This window comes from Nuphar pumila, chromosome 11, assembly GCF_984573655.1.
Source record: "Nuphar pumila chromosome 11, dmNupPumi1.hap1.1, whole genome shotgun sequence".
Taxonomy (NCBI): Eukaryota; Viridiplantae; Streptophyta; class Magnoliopsida; order Nymphaeales; family Nymphaeaceae; genus Nuphar; species Nuphar pumila.
This window is the reverse complement of record NC_143259.1, coordinates 86,763,826-86,785,912: the sequence shown is the minus strand read 5'-3', so window position 1 is coordinate 86,785,912 and position 22,087 is coordinate 86,763,826.

Genomic DNA, 22,087 nt, shown 5'->3' with positions numbered 1-22,087 from the left:
TTTGTTGCTAATCCTGTTGAAAGCCGAGCTTAGTGGCAAAGACAAAACACACCAAATTTAGAAGAAAAAAATTTGGTTTGAGAAATATTCCTCACAAAGTGAGGTTGTAGAAATACAATCCCTAAAGCTTTTGAAAAGGGAAAAATGTGGAAGATGTCTCACAGATTGAGATGAAATAAGCTTTTGAAATGCAGAAGAATTCAGGTTTAGCCCTTAACCTGGATGGGATGAAAATATCTCAAAAAATGAGGTTCAAGTTTAACCCTTAACCTAAAGGGGAAGAAATATCTCGAAAAATGAGGTTCAGGTTTAACCCTTAACCTGAAAAAAAATAAATACCTCAAAAAATGAGGTTCAGGTTTAACCCTTAACCTAAAGGGGAAGAAATATGGTGTTGCCGGAGCAAATTTGGAAAATGAATAAAGCAACTCTTTTTGAAGATGTAAACAATGCCAGGTTGCATCAAAATAGACATTGAGTATTTATTTCATGTTTGAATAGCCAAAAAAATTTACCAATAAGATGAAATTGTAGTTGATTCAAATACTTGAAAATGTGCATGTGTATGCAAAAGATATTCCCTCTTTTACCTAGAGTATTTCCTCCAACAAGATTAACTCCATAGATTCCAGAGTCAAATTCAAATTTTTAATGTTGTTGATTTTCTTAAAGGAAGCCATCCATTTCCTTGATATGAAAAGAGAAGAGACATTCTTAATATCATAAAAGCAAGTAATGAAAAGATATTGATAAAAGAATTTTGCATAAGAAAAGATGATTCTTGACAATTTTGGCAGTTTGATATCCGAGATATACTTTTTGCACTTTTTGAGACATAAAATTGAAATCTTTTATTAAGGTTTGGCGAGAATTTCATCACATCTACTTTCAACTTGGAAATGTTTTGATTTTCCCTAGAAGAACACTTTACACTCCTTCAACTTGGAGATGATCACGGTCTTCCTTGTTCCCAGAAATTGATAAAGATGTCTCTCTCGATTGAAATCTTTTAATAGTATGAATCAAATATCTTTTAGGGTTGGTTGGGAGGTTTATCGTATTGGCTTTCAACTTAGAGATGATCTGAACTTTCCCTGGAAGGGCACAACACATACTCTTTCAACTTGGAGATGATTCAAACCTTCTTTATCCCCAGGGGTTTAGCTCACATAACAGTCTTCAACTTGATGATAGTTGAGAGATCCCTTTTGCAGATAATTAATTATACTTGCTTTATTGAGAACTTTGAGTGGATTCCATATTGCTCAGAATATTTCTACTGCTTTCTTGCCAGAAGAATCGTCTTTTAAAATGTACCATAGCTATGATCAATATCAATTCACTTCTGTCTTTTCAACATCATTGAATATTTCTTTGCTAATCATACTAAGGATATTTCTTTCATCCTTTTGGTTGATCAACAGGTAAAAGATTTTAATTTTGTCTTTTTTCGTAAAAAGCTTCACCTTTTGGGAGCGAATACTAGAGGTAATCTGAGGTGATTCTTTTGTGCAGTGAAATGTTGAAATCAACAATCAATTTCGGTAAACTGGCAAAAATGTCTGAGAATCCTTTATGAAACAATTACTCCACATCAAATCTGATGGGACCTTTGGTTAAAATTATGGAAATTAGATTTTGGAAATCCTGACCAGTAAAAACTGGATTTTGAAATACTGACCAACGAGAGCTGGAACCTTTGAAATGCTGACCAATAAGAGCTGAAACTTTTGAAATAATGACCAGCGAGAGCTGAAACCTTTGAAATAATGACCAACGAGAGCTGAAACTTTTGAAATAATGACTAGCGAGAGCTGGAACCTTTGAAATAATGACCATCGAAAGCTGAAACCTTTAAAATAATGACCAGCGAGAGTTGAAACCTTTGAAATACATAACCAGCGAGAGCTGAAACCTTTGAAATACATGATCAGCGAAAGCTGGAACCTTTAAAATACATGACCACCTAGAGCTGGTCATGTATTTCAAATGTTCCAGCTTCCACTGGTCATGTATTTCAAAGGTTCCAACTCTCGTAAAACGGGGTCAGGCCTCTTGCGAGGTGGTCAGCTGGAACCTTTGAAATAATGATCAACAAAAGCTGGAACCTTTGAAATAATGACCGACGAGAGTTGGAACCTTTGAAATATATGACCAGCGAGAGCTGAAACCTTTGAAATAATGACCAGCGAAAGCTGGAACCTTTGAAATAATAACCAGCGAGAGCTGGAACCTTTAAAATACAAGACCAGCGAGAGCTGGAACCTTTGAAATACATGACCAGCGAGAGCTGGAACCTTTGAAATAATGACCAACGAAAGTTGGAACCTTTGTAATCATGACCATCGAAAGCTGGAACCCTTAAAATACTGTAGACCATCATAGTTAAATGTATATGGTCCACTTTCAGAATTATCCCCTTATCCTGAATGGGTAGAAAGAAACTGTTTAAGAGATGACAAAAATTGATGGTAGAAAACTCTCTCAATCTTGTATGTCCACAGGATGTTATGGTTGAAATAATGCTTCAGGATTGCCCCTTACCCTGGATGGGGAAGAAAGAAGCTGATAGAAATTGGTGGTGAAAAGATCCTCTCAATCCTGTATATCCACAGAATGTTATAGGCAAAATTAATGTTTCAGGATTACCCCTTACCTTGAATGGGGATGAAAGAAATACCTCATTGGAAAGAGGCTCAGGTTTATCCCTTAAACTGAAAGGGAAGAAAAGAAGCTGATAAAATTGGTTGACCTACAGGTCTGATTGTAAAACATGTCATGAAGTTGAATTTTGGGAGTTTGACCCACTCGAAAACTAGATTTTAGAAAGAAAGTCCAACTCTGAAGTTGGATTTTTGAAAAGAAAATCCAAGTCGAAACTCGGTTTTGTTAAGGAAAATATGTTTAACTTGAAAGAAGATTTGAGTCGAAACTCAAATCTTCAAAGGAGAATTAGATTAACATGAAAGAGGGTCTGAATCAGAACTCGGATCTTCAAAGGAGAATTTGATATTGAAAGAAGGTCTGAGTCGGGACTTGGATTTTCAAAGAAAAATTAGATTAATTTGAAAGAGGAACCGAGTCGGAACTCGGATCTTCAGAGGAAAATTTGATATTGAAAGAAGGACTAAGTCGAAACTCGGATTTTCAAAGAAAAATTAGATTTAACTTGAAAGAAAGTCTGAATAATTATTTAGACAAATTTAGGCAAAGCAAAAGGCATTGATTCGATCCTTAGTTAAATTACCCTTGGTAAAGGTGCTAGGAACGGTTGAACCTCATATCGACGAGCGAATCCCGTCTCTCCATTTTTCTCGCAAATTTTCAAAACAAGGGCGAGTTAATCTTTTCAAAATAAATATCTTTTTCAAATAAAGGTTAAGTGAGACCTTGCAAAAGAGTTTCTTTTCTTTCTTTCTTTCTTTCTTTCTTTATCTTCTCTCTTCTTTCTTTTTTTTCTCCTTCAAAAAAGAGAAAGGGCAGAAAGGAAAAAGAAGAGTAAAGAGAGAAAAAGGAAAAGGAAAAATTTTGCAACATTCATAGAAGTGGCGACTGTGATGAGACCTTGAGCTAAAATTTAAAAGAAGTAATGTAAAAATTAAGACAACATTGATTTAATTAAAAACAACATCGGTTTAATAGGGATTCAACCTAAGAATTGCAAAGAATATTAGATCAGTAGGGATTCAGCCTGTAGATCACATTTTTGAAAAACACTAGTCCAACAAGGGTTCAACCTAAGGACTGCGGATCAGTAGAAATTCAACCTACAAATCACATTTTTTAAAAACATTGGTCCAAAAGGGGTTCAACCTATAGACTGCGGATCAGTAGGAATTCAACCTACATATCACATTTTTGAAAAACACTAGTCCAACAGGGGTTCAACCTAAGGACTGTGGATCAATAGTGATTCAGCCTACAAATCCCATTTTTGAAAAACACTAGTCCAGTAGGGGTTCAACCTAAGGACTGTGGATCAGTAGGAATTCAACCTACAGATCACATTTTTGAAAAACACTAGCCAAACAGGGGTTCAACCTAAGGAGTGTGGATCAGTAGGAATTCAACCTACATATCACATTTTTGAAAAACACTAGTCCAAAAGGGGTTCAGCCTAAGGACTGCGGATCAGTAGGAATTCAACCTACATATCACATTTTTGAAAAACACTAGTCTAACATGGGTTCAACCTAAGAACTGCGAATCAATAGGAATTCAACCTACAGATCACATTTTTGAAAAACACTAGTCTAAAAGGGGTTCAACCTAAGGAGTATAGATCAGTAGAAATTCAACCTACATATCACATTTTTGAAAAACACAAGTCCAACAGGGGTTCAACCTAAGGACTGTGGATCAGTATGAATTCAACCTACAGATCATATTTATGAAAAACACTAGTCCAACAGGGGTTCAACCTAAGGACTGTGGATCAGTAGGAATTCAACCTACAGATCACATTGTTGAAAAATACAAGTCCAACAGGGGTTCAACCTAAGGACTGTGGATCAATAGTGATTCAGCCTACAAATCCCATTTTTGAAAAACACTAGTCCAGTAGGGGTTCAACCTAAGGACTGTGGATCAGTAGGAATTCAAACTACATATCACATTTTTGAAAAACACTAGTCCAAAAGGGGTTCAACCTAAGGACTGCGGATCAGTAGGAATTCAACCTACATATCACATTTTTGAAAAACACTAGTCTAACATGGGTTCAACCTAAGAACTGCGGATCAATAGGAATTCAACCTACAGATCACATTTTTGAAAAACACTAGTCTAAAAGGGGTTCAACCTAAGGAGTATAGATCAGTAGGAATTCAACCTACATATCACATTTTTGAAAAACACAAGTCCAACAGGGGTTCAACCTAAGGACTGTGGATCAGTATGAATTCAACCTACAGATCATATTTATGAAAAACACTAGTCCAACAGGGGTTCAACCTAAGGACTGTGGATCAGTAGGAATTCAACCTACAGATCACATTGTTGAAAAATACAAGTCCAACAGGGGTTCAACCTAAGGACTGCGGATAAAAAAGAATTCAACCTACAGATCACATTTTTGAAAAACATTGGTCCAAAAGGGGTTCAACCTAAGGACTGTGAATCAGTAGAAATTCAACCTACAAATTACATTTTTGAAAAACATTGGTCCAAAAGGGGTTCAACCTAAGGACTGCGGATCAGTAGGAATTCAACCTACAGATCATATTTTTTAAAAAATACTAGTCCAACAGGAGTTCAACCTAAGGATTGTGGATCAGTAGGAATTCAACCTACAGACTATCGATTCCATAGGGGTTCAACCTAAGGATCACATCGGTTCAGCAGGGGTTCAACCTATGAACCATCAATTCCATAGGGGTTCAACCTAAGGATATCATCGGTTCAGCAGGGGTTCAACCCACGAACTATCGATTCCGTAGGGGTTCAACCTAAGGATCACATTGGTTCAGCAGGGGTTTAACCTACGAACTATCGATTCCATAGTGGTTCAACCTAAGGATCACATCGGTTCAATAGGGGTTCAACCTATGAACTATCGATTCCATAGGGTTCAATCTAAGGATCACATCGGTTCAGTAGGGGTTCAACCTACAAACTATCGATTCCATAGGGGTTCAACCTAAGGATCACATTGGTTCAGCAGAGGTTCAACCTACGAATTATCGATTCCATAGGGTTTCAACCTAAGGATCACTGGGTTGAATTTGGAAAATAAAAAATCTTGACGAAAATCTCTTAGTTTATTATTTGAATGGACCATCATAGTTAGTTGTATGTGGTCTGATTTCAGAATTATTCCCTTATCCTGAATGGGGAGAAGAAAATACCTCTTTAAAAAGAGGCTCAGGTTTATCCCTTATCCTGAAAGGGAAGAAGGAAATACCTCGAAGGCTGAGGTTCAGGTTTATCCCTTAACCTGAGAGGGAAGGAAGAAAGACCTCGAAGAATGAGGTTCAGGTTTATCCCTTAACCTGAGAGGGAAGGTCAGGTCTATCCCTTAACCTGAAGGGGAAAGCTCAGGTTTATCTCTTAACTTGAAGGGAAAAAAGGAAATACCTTGAAGGATGAGGTTCCGGTTTATCCCTTAACCTGAAACGGAAGCTCAGGTTTATCCCTTAACCGGAAAGGGAAGCTCAGGTTTATCCCTTAACCTGAAAGGGAAGCTCAGGTTTATCCCTTAACTTGATAGGGAAGCTCAATTTGAAGAGAGACAACCTGAGGTTTGAATTTGGAAGGAAAATTCTTGATAAAAGATTCTTAATTTATGATTTAAATGAGCCATCATAGTTAGTTGTATGTTATATGATTTTAAGGATTAACCCCTTATCCTGAACGGGGCCAGAAGGATTGATGAGAATTATTGAAAATTGATGAAGAATTGATGAGAAATTATTGAAAAAAAGATTTTGTTTGATCCTACCTGCATACAGGGTTTTTGGAAAATGAATATTCATAAAATAATAAAAAAATGCCTCAGTATAACTGGGAAGGAGGAATAATATTTAAAGAAGGCTTATTTGAGAAAAACAGGATAACTTGAAAATAGGATGTTTAGAAAAAAAGAATTTTGGAAGAAATTTTGACAAAAGAAGGAATCAGGTTGACAAAAAATGATATCCCATTACCAGGGATTGGGTCATCACAAAATTTGCGATAATTGCGTTGTTCCTCCGTGGGGAAGAATAAACAACTAGAATATGAAGGAAAATGCTATTTTGAAAAGGATATCTCTTGACTAAAGAGATTTTATGGTGAAAAGGCAAAGAATTTTTGGAATAGAATCAGAAGATACACTGAAAGATAGGAAGAAAAAAGTTTAAAAATAGATGGCAAGATTTGAAATTTGAAAAATTGCAGACAGGATCGGAGAAATTGAAGAAATCAAAAGAAGAAAAGAAAATACACCTAGAGTTTTGAAAATCTAAGGAGAGTTTTAAAAGGATTTCTAGGGTTTGGGAAAAATAGTTATAAAGAAATAAGGAAAAAGAGAAATTATATGCCTGGACTTTGAAAAATAGAAGAAGACTTCAAAACAAATATCTAGGGTTTTTAGAAAGTAATTCTGAAGAAAAATAGGAAAAGAGAAATATATACCTAGATTTTGAGAAATACAAGGAAAATCTTTAAAAGAATATCTAGGGTTTAAAAATTATTCTAAACAAATAAAGAAAAAGAATATATACCTAGATTTTGAGAAATACAAAGAAATCTTAAAAAATATCCAGGGTTTAAGAAAATTATTATGAAGAAATAAAGAAAGAGAAATATACAACCTGGATTTTGAGAAATAGAGGAAATTTTGAAATAAGTATCCAGGGTTTTAAAAATATGAAGTAAATGAGGATTTACAAGATAATCTCCACAAAAGAAGCAAAGTTATACAAACAATGATGCACAGAACAACACTCCCTAAAAGCTGACTCTAAATGCAATATTTGAAAAGACTTGCAAGACCTTAATCCTAACTCTAAGGTTTAGATCATCTAATTCTGATCAAGATATACCGATATACTCAAGCTGAAGCTCAAAGTACGTGGCATAAGAATAATTCTCCAGTTCTAAGATAATGGTTTCCCAACATCCTTAAGCGCCTACCGATATACTTCGGACTGTGGCCCTTAGTACGTGGCAGGGGGTGTTAACCCAAATAAGTGGTCCAGTTGTGGGTCTCTTTCCCGAATTGTGGTTCAGTGAGATAACCCAGCAACGTGAAGACTGGGACAATATAGGTGGGGATGTTTTGAAGATATGCTCAACATACAAGAAATCAGATAGCTCTAATGCAGAGTCCTAAAGAGATAGAATTTTAAAAACTATAAAGAAGCATACACTTGCATATATTGTTTACATTCAATCCCTAGATTGAGGAGTGTTGCATTTCAGACCTAAGTCTAAGTGAGCATGCAATAATCTCCTCAATATGGTTTTATCAAACCATACTTAAATCCTATATGCATTAATGTCAGCTAGGACAAAGTCTAGGCTCCTAAGGTTTGCATGAAAATAAAGTTGACATTTGTAGAATAATGACTTAGACAATTTTAAGCAAAACAAAGGCATAAATCCGACCGGCCGAAGAAAGGTCCCATCACAGTTGCCACTTCTGTGATCGTTGAAAAAATTTTCGTTTTCCTTTTTCTCTGTTTCCTCTTCTTTTTACTTTCTGCCATTTTTCCTTTTTGAAAGGGAAAAAAAAGAAAGAAGAGAGAAGAGAAAGAAAGAAAAGAAACTCTTTTGCAAGGTCTCACTTGACCTTTATTTGAAAAAGATATTTATTTTGAAAAGATTAACTCGCCTCCATTTTGAAAATTTATGAGAAAAATGGAGAGACGAGATTCGCTCGTCGGTACGAGGTTCAACCGTTCCTGGAGCCTTTACGAGGGGTAATTGAACCAATGATCGAATTAATGCCTTTTGCTTTGCCTAAATTTGTCTAAATGATTATTCTGAAATCCTAAATGCACAAAGAACCATGCTTGTGCAATGAAAATGCAAAGATGTATGCTTTTGAGAAGTGCTTCAAAAATTTTGGATTTTTCCAAGTGATTTTGAAATAAGTTTGAAAACATCTTTGAAAAAATGGTTCAAAAAGTTAAACTTGATTTAGAAAACTGAAATTTGAATCTAAACTTGAAATTTGAAGTGAATTTGAGGTTTGAACTTTGAAATGGAATTGGAAATTGGAATTTAGAAATAGAATTTGAAATGGAAATTGAAATAGAAATTCAAATTGGAATTTTGAATTGGTTTTGAGATTGAATTTTAACCTTGAACTTGGAAATGAATTTGAAAATTGAGATTGAATTTAAAATCTGAAATTGAAATTGGATTTACAATTCAAAGAATGAATTTAGAAGTTGAAATTTTAGAGAAATAAACTTTGAAAATAGAATTTGAATTCAAACTTGGAATTTGAGTTTAGAATTGAATTTGAAAACTGAATTGAATTTGTAAATCTTGAATTGGTTTGGAAATTTGCTTTGAAATCAAGATTAAATTAGAAAAAATGGTTTAGAAACTCAAAGTCAATCTCAAAATTTGAGTTGGAATCTCAAGATGAATTTCAAAACTTTGCTTTAAAGTTGAAATTAAAACTTAGGATTCGAAATAGAATTTGAAAATGAAAATAATGAATTTGAATGGGATATGAAATTCAGGAAAGTGAAATTCAGGAATAAGAATTGAAAGTTGGAATTTTGAAATAAGACTTAAGATTGAGAATAAAAGATGGATTTGAATTTGTAAATAAGAGTTGAAAATGATTTTGAATTTGGAAATGGAAATTGTATTTAAAAATTTATTTCAAAGATCACTTGGAATTTGAAAGATGATTTTGAAATAATTTGAAAAGGAATGCAATTCTATCCTAAATGCTGAATGCTTTGAAATTTATTTCAAAGATAGAAATTTAAAAGCATATTTTATTCTTTAATAGAATTGAAATAAGATTAAAATTATAATACATTCATGACTATGGTCACAAATATATTATAATCTAATCTATATTTAAATTTTAATAAAGAATAAAATAAATTTTTGTGCCTTTATAAGATTTAAAATGAAATTAACCTTTAATATATCTATGACTATGGCCACAAATATATCTTAAGTTAACTCACATATTAAATTTTGATAAAGAAAGAAAAGAATATTTCAGAAAAATATGATGATTTTCAAAAGAGACCTTAGTGGAGGTCAAATGTTATTCCATAAAAAATAAAAATCCTAAGTATTGTTCATATTTTGACTATGGCCATAAATGTGAATCATTTACTTAGGATTAATTACCTCTTATTAGAATGGTACACGTACCATTTGTGTTTCACCATTGTGGATTTCTGAAATAAAATAAGAATAAAATGAGATGAAACAAGCAGTTATGAGAATTATATGCTCATACATTCTATTCTAAACTGAAAAGATAAAATTCTCATTAATATCTAATTATTACAGTCTTTAAATTGAAATAAAGAGAATAAAATTCCTAATCTAGGAAGAAACTTGTAAACACCCCAAATTTTCACTCTTATTCAGTGCTCACATTTCATGTGTCATTGCATATCATTGCATGCATTCGGCATACCATTTCATTGCACTACATAGCATTGCATGTCATTGCATCCCATTTTCGAGATCCAGCACTCATGTTTTCAAAATATTCAATCCAGATTTGAGTTTTAAAACTTTTTCTTTCAAAAATCAATTTCAAAACCTGGGTTTTTAATCAACATTCTGTCATTTTCCAACCCCCAGGACCTTATATTTTGAAGTATTTTCTCATAAGACAAATCTGGATTCATTTCAAACTCAATTTCAATTGATTTCAATTCTCAGATGAGGCCCATTTAGGTGGTGTCGCTTCTGGATTTATCAAAAATCTCAAAAATTTTAGAGTCCTAGTTGGATCAGAACTCTTTTTCAAAGTCCAGTCGGATCAGAACTCTACTTTTCACTACCTTTTTACTTGTTTTCGGAGAAAACCTTTCAAAATCTTTTGTTTTGGCCAAAATTTCAGAGTCCTAGTTGGATCAGGACTTTTCTTCAAGAGTCCAGTCGGATCAGGACTCTTCTTCAGAGTTTCAATTGGATTGGGACTCTAATCTTTTACAACTATTTTTATCCATTTTCAATCAAATCTTTCAAAATGAGTCAGAAACTCAGAGTTTCAGTCAAAACAGGACTCTGTTCAGAGAGTCCTAGTTGGATCAGGACTCTGATCCTGATTTCAATTTTGAGAGAATCTTTCAAAAATCTTTCAATCTACCAAAACTATTACACTTTTATCAAAGAATTTCAAAATTCTGAGATTTTATCTCAGAGTTCTGATCAAATCAGGACTCTACCCCAGAGTTCTGATCGAAGTAGGACTCTATCCAAAATTGATTTTCTCACTTCATTTTCACTGGTTTTCAAAAGCTTTGCTTAAATTTCATCATTTGCTTATCAGAAAGCCAAAATTCTTAGAGTTCTGATCGGATCAGGACCCTTTCTTAGATTCCTAATCAGATCAGAACTCTGAACCAAAATTCAATTTCATCCTGTTTTTAACTGTTTTTCAAAATTCTCTCATTTGTTTTCTCAGAAAATCCAAAAATCTGAGAGTCCTAGTTCAATCAGGACTCTGTCCTCAGAGTCTCAGTTGAATCAGAACTCTGTTTTATTCCAGTATTCGTTATTGTTTTCACTGTTTTGACAAGTTCTTTCATTTGTTTTTTAGAAAAATACCAAAAAAATCTAGAGTTTCAGGCCGATCAGGACTCTAACCCGGAGTTCCAGTTCGCTTGAGACTCTACTTTCAAAACTTTGAATTTCAACTATTGATTTTAACCCCTTTTCAAAGCCATTTTCAATATTTATTTCAAATTTTCAAAACTCTAATGTGGGGTCCACTCAGTTGGAGCCATATTCAGAGGAGTTCTGACCCAGTTAGAACCCTATGCCATTTCAAAAAATTTAGTTTCAAAGTTTACTTTTGAAAATCTTTTGAAAACTTTCTCAATTTCAAGTTTTAAAATCACTTTTTGAAAAACTCAAGAAGAGCCCACTCGGGGTGGCGCCATATTCGAGTAAGTCAGGGCTAGACTAGGGTTAGTTAGTGTCTTGGTTAGGTTAGGGGTTTAGAGGAGTCAAAATCAATTTTAAAAATCCATTTTATTTAAGTTTTATACCATTGGTTTTTAAAGGTTTTAAATTCAAGTTTTAAAAACCAAATGTGGGTCCATACTAGGTGGTGCCACATTTGGACTTTCTAGGGTTTAATTAGGGATTAATTAGAGTCCCACCTAGGCTATAATTCTCCAAAAAATAGTTGCCCCCTTTATTGGATTTATTAGAAAGAGTTCTAAAAAAATAAAACTCCTTAATTAACCCTAATTAAGGAGGTTTTGAAAACCTATAAAAGGGGGACTTCAAGAGGTCAAAAAGAGCTCTTTTTCTCTCAAATTTTCGTGGTTTCTCTCTCCTCTCCAGCATCTCCACCTTCCTCTATTGCAGCTGCAAGCACCAAGGTAATAATTTTAATATTTTTTTAGTTTTATTCAATATTTTTTCATGTTTTAAATCAATTTTAGCCATTGGTGCCATCTCCTTCATGGATTAAACCATGGATTCAAGTTCAAGAACCTCAAGAGAGGTTCAAGAAGATGATCTAACTCTGTTTTTTGTGTTTTAAAGGGATTCTAATCCATTAGAATCGATTTTAGCATTATCTTTTGCATTATTAACCAATAAAACATGTGATTTACCCTTTTAATGGGTTAAATCCATGCTTTTAAAGGTAAAATCAAATTCCAGCCATTGATTCCCTAATATTTATTTATTTATTTGTTTATTCATGTTTATTACACATTTTCCAGCATAGAAATAATTTTTATTTTACTGTTTTAGTATTTCTTTTATTGTTTTTATTAGTTAATGCATGTTTTGTTAGATTTTCTTAGATTTCTGTGTGTTTTTAGTTTAGAACAGAAAAGAGCATGCTATTTCAGACTGAAATACTTACTGTTAATATCTGATTTTTTTATATGTGATACATGCATATATAAATGAGCTACTGTAGAAAAATCAGAGTTTTTGGGATTCGGGAACCCTGTCAAAAAAATCAGACATCAAATCGGGTTTTTAAAGCTTTAAAATCATTGTTAAAATCAAGAAGGTAACTTACTGTTATGATATTTTTCTCATCCTATATCCGATTTGAGATCTGTAAAGTGTCATGGATTCATATTGATTAGATCTATCTATGAGAATTTTTTATCTCTGTTTAGTATTTTTCCTCTGTCAGAGAATCTGATTTTAAATTTAAAACTCGTTAGGGTTTACCAAAACCCTAATCAGACTTGTGTTGTTCATAGATCCCAAACTACAGATCCGATTCATGATCTGTAAAAAGTGAGTATTATTATTTTTATGTCTACTGTTCACTGATAAAATTTTAGAAATTTTTGATTAAGTTTTCTATTTATGTCTGTATTTTCAATCTGAAGTAGCTGTTTTAACCCCTGTTAGGTTTGTTAGATTCTAGTTCAGATTGCCGGAAGGGTTTCTCCCTAACCAGAGATGATTTTTCCGATCTGTAAATTGGGAAATATTTGTTTTTATTCCTAGTTTATTTTGGTAAAAATTCAAAAGTTTTCATGGAGTATTGACCCCTGATTCGGGTCTAACTTTGAAACTGGTTTGTGACCTAGGTTAAAAATAACTTATTTTAGGTTGTTAATGCAATTTTCGGATTACAATAATGTCAAAAAATTATTTTTGCAATTCCAATATGATTTTAGGGTTATAATAAGTGTTTGTGCCAATTTTTATGAAATTTAGGATTCATTTGATGTCTGAATTAATAAAATTGCAAAACAGGGTACCTGAAAGATCCAAAAACACTGCCAAAATCACAATTTTTGTGATCTTTCTTGATTTTCGTGCATAAGTGTGTGTTTTTAGGGTTTGTTCATGTTTATAATCATATTAGGATGTTTCATGTTTGATTTTGTGTTTACTTTAATCATAAATCCCAAGTTTTTTTATCAAAATCTATTTCAAAAAACCTTGATTTTAAGGCCATAGTCTTACTATCAGGGGTAATTTGGTCATTTGACCTCAATTTCGAATTTCCAAAACCCTAATTTTCATATTTTTAATCATGTCACATCATACTTAGTTCAATTTATTCTTATTTGAATTTTAAAACTTGCATTTTTATAAAATATCTTTCTAAAAACCTTGATTTCAAGGCCATAGTCTTGCTATCAGGGGTATTTTGGTCATTTTGACCACAATTTCGAAATTTCAAATTTCATTTTTATATTTATTTAATCTTATTTCATATTTTATCATTTTGATTTAAGGGAATCATGGCAAAAAGGCTTATGTCTAGCAAAATCCAGTAATTTCTAGATATTACTGGATAAATCTAGAAAAGCCAACATATCATCACTAACAAAGTTTTCTAGTTTTGTAGGAACATTGAAGACATTACTTTCCTTTAATTTCCTGTATTTAAATTAAATAGTGATGCAAATTAAATTAAATTTGGAATAAGAATTTAAATTTCAGTTTAGACTAGAATTGCATTGCATATAGTTTAATTCTGCAAATATTAAATGTCTGATGAATGTATCATTCATGCACATTTTCATAAATTCACTATAGTATACACGAATGGCACGTGTACTAGCTCTTATGGAGTTGACAAACTTGGTGGAATTTGTATTTATGGCCATAGTCAGAATACGAATGATACCCAGATTTGTGATCTTCGTATTAGCCACATACAACCTACACTCTTAGACTAACTTCAAAAATGCACTGCATTTCTCAAAAATACAAAAAGGATTTCCTCAGGTCCTCAAAATTAAGTCTTTCAAATCCATATTCATCCAATTCATGTATTTATAAATTTCAATTTCAATTTCAATTTCAATTCAGAGAAATCAGTTTTATCAAAAAAATTCTAAGTCTTATTCAAAAATCAATTTTCTCAAAACATTGATTTTCCAATGATATTTCAAGTATTTCCCAAGTTCCAAATTCAATTTTTCTAAGTTATATTTTCAATTTCAAAGTTTGAATTCAAAGAAATCAAAATTTCCAAAGTTATTTCACATTTCTAAAAATCAACTTTCACAAAACCTCTATATTCTTCAGAAATTGATTTTCACTTTCTCAAATACAGTATCTCAATCATGATTCACGATTTTCAAAGAGTTTATTTTCCAAATATTTTCCAATCTTTGAAGCAAACATCATGTTTTCAAATATGCATTTTCAGAAATTCATATCACATGCCTGATTCTTTGTGCATTTAGGAATTAGAATATGGTTTAGACAAGTTGAACATAGCAAAGCAGTAGATTGATCCTTGGTTCAATTACCCCTGGTAAAGGCGCCAGGAACGGTTGAACCTCGTACCGACAGGCGAGTCCCATTCCTCGAAATTATCCCGCATTTTAAAACAGAGGCGAGTTATTTTCAAAATCTTTTTCAAAGGTCAATTTGACTCGCAAAAGTTAAAAATTTTGCAATGATAACAGAACTCAACATTTTCCATATTTTCCCTGCAAAAATAGAGTTAGCATAAAGCAAAATACAAAATATGGAAAGAAACTAAGATGCTATATTGGAACTAAAATACATATGATGATGCCTGAATGCTAATGAGAAAATATACATGAAAATGCATATGCAATGCATTATGCTGATAAGAAAATATATATTGGAGTGCATGGGTAATGCACTGAACTAATGAGGAGATGGATATTAAAATGCATATGGAATATCCTCAGCTAATGAGAAGTTGGATGTTAGAATGTATGTATAATATCCTCATGTACTATGCATATGTTAAAATAATACACATGTCTATGTCTAATAGAAAATGCATAGACTAATGAAGGAATATACATGCCACCTAACTGGATATGAATGCCTATGCTAGAGGATGTGCCCATGCCTAGCTGGGCTAAATGCTCATACAAAATGAGATGCTGATGCCTAACTAAATTGAGGTTTATACGAACTGGGGCATTGCACATGAAAAAGGCAAATGCTGACATGTAACTCAAGGCAATATAGGGGGCTGATATGCACTGAATAATATGCAAGAGGTACTATGCATAGGTAGTGAAGGTAAGTGCAGAATGCACAGGTGGTGGGTGGCTGTTGTGTAGCAGGTGCAAGTGGTATTGATGGAGGTGACAGGTGAAGAGGGTATGAGGGTGATGTGTAACAGATGTGAAAGGATGTAGCAGGTGGTAAGTATTGTGTAGTAGATAATGTGCATTTGGGATAGTGAAGTGAAATAGGTGTAGTGATTAAGGAATGCTGTGTAGGTGAGAAAATGAAGGTGACTTGGGGAATCACAACAGCCCTGTGCCATGAAGATGCAACAAAAAGCCACAACAGGTGACTTCGAAATCAAATATGGTGGTATGGATGCTTTGGGCACTCAAGTCACAAACAAAGACATGTTTATTGAACCAGAAGTTGGGAAATCTAAAACTAAAAAGTGAGTAGGGGTGATGGGCAGCAAGTGAGGATGCAGTGTTGTGCATAAGGGACATGAAGGTGGGGTGTTACAACAGCCCCAAACTACTATGGATGTCTGTGAAGAGGGTAGTGGAGCATACAGGCATATTGTTGTGGGTGTTTGTGAAGGAGATGCTGGAAGTGATGATACTTAATGTACAACAGGTGGAGTGTTGTAGGTATGTCAGTGAGGTGGTTGATAAAGGGTGCTGCAAGAGGTGAGGGAGTGAAGGTAAATACAGGAAATGCTGTGTGATATGGTGTTATGCATGGGAGGTGGTTGTGGAGTGCTATAGGCAAATGCAATGGGTAATGGGCATCGATGAAGTGTTGTGCAATAGGTATACAGTGAATGGTGCAGAGTGTTGGTGGCAGTGTGTGATCCACAGGTGCAGTGCTGTTAAAGAAGGCATGCCTAACGAACTATAATGGGAAGCATATTTGGGAATAAAATTATAGGCTCAATAGAGAATGAAATTTCATTAGCCAGGAAAAAGAGAGTTCAACAAAAGATTGTTGGAATTTGAACAAAGTTAGGCCAAGCCTCCCTTTTTCCTGCAAAATATTTGATCAAGAAATAATACAGGAACAAACTCATAATGCAGTGAATATGACCACTAAAAAAAACAACAACAAAAGCATCAATTACAACAAACCTTTTCAGGAGGGTAAGGAAAATTGATCAAGCATAATTTGCAGAAAACAAACAGAGGCACTGAATACCAACACATAAACTAATATACTAACATAATTAACAGTTCCAGTTTCCAATAGTATTATGCATAACAGACATATTTACAATCTAAAAGAAAAGCTTTTATATTAAATTTAATAGATTGGCATTAGGGAAAATAGTACAGGGCAATATAGATCATCAACCGATAAATTCACTGAATCCAAGTGAACTTAGAGCCTAAAACTCCAACAACTTTCATTCAGAAAATATTGTTAAAAAAAAAGTGCAGCAGTAATAAAAATATCACCAATAAAAGAGGAGAAGACTCATGATATGGACTTCACCATCATGTTACAACATCTTTAGCGCAACTGTTGCTAAGCCAACAAACCAAGTGTAACGCCCCAAAATTTCAAACTTGAAAACCTTTCCGAAAAACAAACAAGCGGCTAAAAAGAAATATCTTTATTTCAGAGATGGATTATGAAATCAGCGGAAGACTATTCCTTTATTAATTTCAAAAAGGCAAGCTGACAACTTTGGGCACGTTAGCTAAAAAACCAAAGCGCACAACTCATGCTACTTGCAAACACTTGGAAAAGCCACTTTCATTTAAGAAGTTCTCCAAATAGTATAAAATTCGGATATCCCAAGGAAAATCCATTACAAAACCCCAAACATCCAAGATGCGAGCTAAGAGCAGGAAGAAGAAAGTCTTGGAGTCATCTTGCCATCACTTCATCGCCCGTGATGTACCTAATCATCAACTGTACCCATAGAATGGGTTAGTTTCGCAAAAAACTAGTAGGTGCACAAGAGAGACTACAAAAAACTAAATTATGTACATTTAATTCGGTAGGTTACGCAGTTTAAAGCAGATATGCAGTTAAACAGGTAAGCAATGCAAGCAGGTAAATAGTGCAAACACGTAAGTAGTACAAGCGAGTAAGTAGTGCAAGCAAATAAGTAGTGCAAGAGAGTCTCACGACCCAACAACCAGTGTGAACAGACTTTATGTTTCGATATTACTGGCCTGTGGATATGCGCAAGCAAAATGTAGAAACAACTGAGACTAGTTCGAGCGTCTCTTATTCTATGCATTTTGAATAACCCGAGCTAGTTGAGTCCGCTCCTAAAGGGACAGCTTTAGCCGAGAGAGGATTCCCCAAAGGTTGATAAGCAGTGCCACGGATGCATCCAACTTCTGTAGAAGTGTTGAGCTAAATATTGTAGCCCCTTTCCCCTAACTCCAATGACTGGGGAGGCCAGATCATTGCCCGTAGGGTGGTTATTAACAACTTGTCCATTGGAGTTTTGTACCGCTCTGTCCTCCCTCTTGATAGACAACAAGAAGCGAATGGGTGCATTAGGGGTTGCTTAACTAACGACACATTCTATGTTGTGGTCTTTAAACCACTCGAGCATCTTGCCTGTGAAGGTGAATGTGAGGCTATTTTATATGATTACAACATTGTGCATTTAACATTGTTCGATGTCGCACGACCGTCTCATCCGATCATCGCAGTACTACACGTGTAGTGCACGACTACAAGTACTCTAGGATAAAGGGGGTATAGCTCCTCAATAGAAGCCTCAATAGGAGTGTTTCACAAAGATGTAATGTTTATCAACTTTACTTTTGACATTCTTTATCTTTTAAAACAGCAAGTACCTTGTGCCAACATTATGCATGCGAATTTCTAGAATCTCATCCGCTATCGGGGTATCTACATGCCTCGCATGACTCAATATCGGCCTCGATAGACGGGATACAGGTTTATCAACAGAACCCCTGCTAAAAAGTTTGCTCGAACCCCAACTCGTCTGCAGGACTGCATACTCGAAGAGTCAGGATCCTTGCAAGGTATCCCTCTCCTTAGACAAGGATGCAACGCTAGCTCCCAACTCAACTCTCGTCGCAAGAGAGAGAGTGGTGAATGCCCCTTGCATCCTCCACGAGCATGCCTTTAAGGAGTACGCAAAGGGCAAAAACCTGCACGTTATCTGCAATAGCAAGGCAATACCAACACATATGCAAAAACAAGAGCCTAGGCGCAAAGCGCTACAACAAGGTGAAGGCGGTAAGCAGAAGTGCAACACAAAGCCTCGGCACAACGCGCAACAACAAGTAAAAACCGTAAGCAGGAGTGCAACGCAAAACCACGGTGCGATGCGAGACGACAAGTAAAGACTGATAGAAGGTAAAGGGCAAGGATCGTGAAACTACATCCTTGAGTTAAGTGCATACTCGTATAAATATATATATTTGTATATATATTTTTATTTAATGGTCGTTTTTAGTTTAATTGAACTTAATTCAATTATCCAAGTCTTCCGTGCAATCTTCCCCTACCTCAGAGAGTTGCAAGCTTGCTGGCTTCTGTGGGTGTACACGATTGACGGCTCGAGTCGCGGAGCGGAAGCGGGATCCGTCGTAACTGCAAAAATGCGATATTAACATGCAACCAAGAAAAAATAAAAAATAAGGAGAAGACTCAACTTCTCTAATGCATAGGGCTGGGGCAGTGTTGAATGGTTCTTGCCGCCAAAAGAACAGGTGTAGGGGCCATCGGCCCCCGCTGGTTATTTTAAAAAGGCAGGGGCCTTTGGCCCCTGCTGGAAATGTACAAAGGGCAGGGGCCGATGGCCTCTGCTGGAACAGTAAAAGGGCTGCTGGAATAGCAAAAAAGGGCAGGGGCCTTCGGCCCCTGCTGGAATAATAAAAAGGGCAGTGGTCGATGGCCCCTGCCAAGAAAATGAGCAAAGAGAGAGAGAGACGCAGGGGCCAACAACCCCCCTGTGACTTTTGGGAGAGGAGGTAGGGGCCAAAGGCCCCTGTCGATTTGCTTAACAGGGAAACGAGACAGGGACGAAATGCCCCAGTCGGTTCCTTAGAGGAACAAGAGGCAGGGAGGGGTCTCGACTCTCCCTGGTGGAGACAAAAGGGCAGAGAGGGGTCCCAAAACCCCCTGTCGGAACCCTCCTCACAGGCGTCAAGGGCTAAAACCCCTGTCGCACGGCCCTTCCCCATCGTAAACAACCAACGAGAAGGGGCTTTTGCCCCCGTCTGTCGATGACAGGGAGAAGAGGAGAAGGGGCGGCGAAAGGGAAAAGAAAAGGGGGAGAAAGGCGTACTTGGTGGTCGCCGGAGGGAAGCTCGTCGAAAGGAAGGGGGTCGCCGATGAAGCTCTGGTCGATCGACGATCGGAAAGGAGGTTGCAAGTGGCGGCGGGTTGATAATGGTCTCCGACGAATCGAGGAAGACGAGATAGTCGGTGAGGGAGAGAGTCGAGTGAGCGAGAGTGTATGAGAGAAGAGACGAGAGAGTAAAGAGGGGAAAGGCGGTGAGGGGGGTTTTATAACCCTCCTCCTGCCTACCTCGCTGTCTTTAATAACAGCGAGAAGTGGTGGTCCGGGTCGGGTCCGGATCAGGCTCAAATCAATACAAATTTTTTGTTTGAGTTGTTACATCCTACCCTCCTTAAAATAATTTCGTCCGCAAAATTTCTATTGCATATATTGGTCAAAATACAAGTCAGGATATTTTTCCCTGATATCAGACTCAGGCTCCCATGTATCATTTATTCCATAGTGTTGCCAACATACTTTTATAAGAGAAATCATCTTCGATCTGAGCACTTGGTCTCGACAATCAACGATTGCCAGTGGTCTTTCCTCGAACGTCAAGTCTTTTTGGATATCCACATCATTATAATGAATGATGTGTGATGGGTCGTGAACGTATCTTCTCATCATAGATACGTGGAAGACATCGTGGATCTGAGCGTACTGAGGAGGCAGCGCAACACGGTAAGCCGCCTCACCAATCCGATCTAGGATCTCAAAAGGTCTGATGAACCGGGGACTCAGCTTTCCCATCTTCCCAAACCGAAAAACACTCTTTGTAGGAGATACCTTAACAAAAACCATATCTCCTGTTGAGAACATGAGCTATCTACATCGATCGGCGTAACACTTCTGCCGACTTTGCATGGTACACAGACGTTCCCTGATCATCTGCACTTGCTGAGTATAGTGTTGTAGCACTATAGGTGAATCTAGCATCCGTTCACCAACCTCGTCCCAGTAAACAGGTGATCGACAAGGCTTCCTGTACAAGGCTTCGTACGAGGCCATACCGATACTCGCATGATAACTATTATTGTACGCGAATTCTGCCAACCCGGTATGAGAGTCTTATTCTCCCTTCCAGTCCATCATGCAAGCTTGCAGCATGTCCTCCAAAGTCTGAATCGTGCGTTCAGATTGTCCGTCGGTCTGAGGGTGGAAGGCGTTGTGAAATTTTTTTTGCCCAAGGCCAACTGCAGCTGCCCCCAAAACCTGGAGGTGAACCTCGGGTCACGATTGAAGATGATTGACACAGGAACACCATGCAATCTGACAATCTCCCTGACATAGAGGTCTGCCAAACTGTCCAGTGACTGACTGAGCCATATAGGGAGAAAATGCACCGATTTAGTGAGTCAATCCATGATCACCCAAATTGCATCGTGTTTCCTCCGCGTCCTCGGCAAACCGACGATGAAGTCCATTGTGATGTCCTCCCACTTCTATTGCAGAATTTCCACCTGCTGCAACACTCCACCTGGTCGATGGTGCTCGATCTTAACCTGTTGGTAAGTCAAGCACTTTAAAACGTACTCGGCTACGTCTCGCTTCATTCCGCTCCACCAATATCTGCACTGTAAATATTTGAACATCTTCGTGCAGTCTGGGTGAATCATATACTTGGACTTGTGGGCTTCAGCGAAAATCTCATCTCTCAAAATATGATCTTCTGGCACCCAAAAACGATCTTTATGCCATACACCTCCTTCCTCACTCAGACGGAAGGGGGTATCGGCCCACTGCGCTAGAGCCTTCAGCTTTTTGTACTGTGCATCGATCTTCTGACTGGCAATGATCTTTGACAATAGCTCAAGTTGAGCTACCATGCTAGAAAGACTGATCAAATTTTGAGTGACCGCAAACGGTTCTCATGATATCAGATCCTCAATCAGCTTCCACACCGCGAATAACAAATTAACGAAAATGCTAAGAGACTTAAAGCTCAGAGCGTCGGCCACGATGTTCGCTTTTCTTGGGTGGTAGGACAAGGTAAAGTCGTAATCCTTGAGGAATTCTAGCCAACGCCACTGCCTCATATTCATCTCCTTTTGCGAGAACAAATACTTTAGGCTCTTATGATCTGTAAAAGCCTCGAACCGCTCTCCGTACAAATAGTGTCGTCATATCTTCAATGCAAAGACCACCGCTGCTAACTCCAAATCATGAGTCGGATAATTCTTCTCATGTATTTTAAGTTGGCGCGATGCATTAGCGATCACTCTATCATTCTGCATTAAG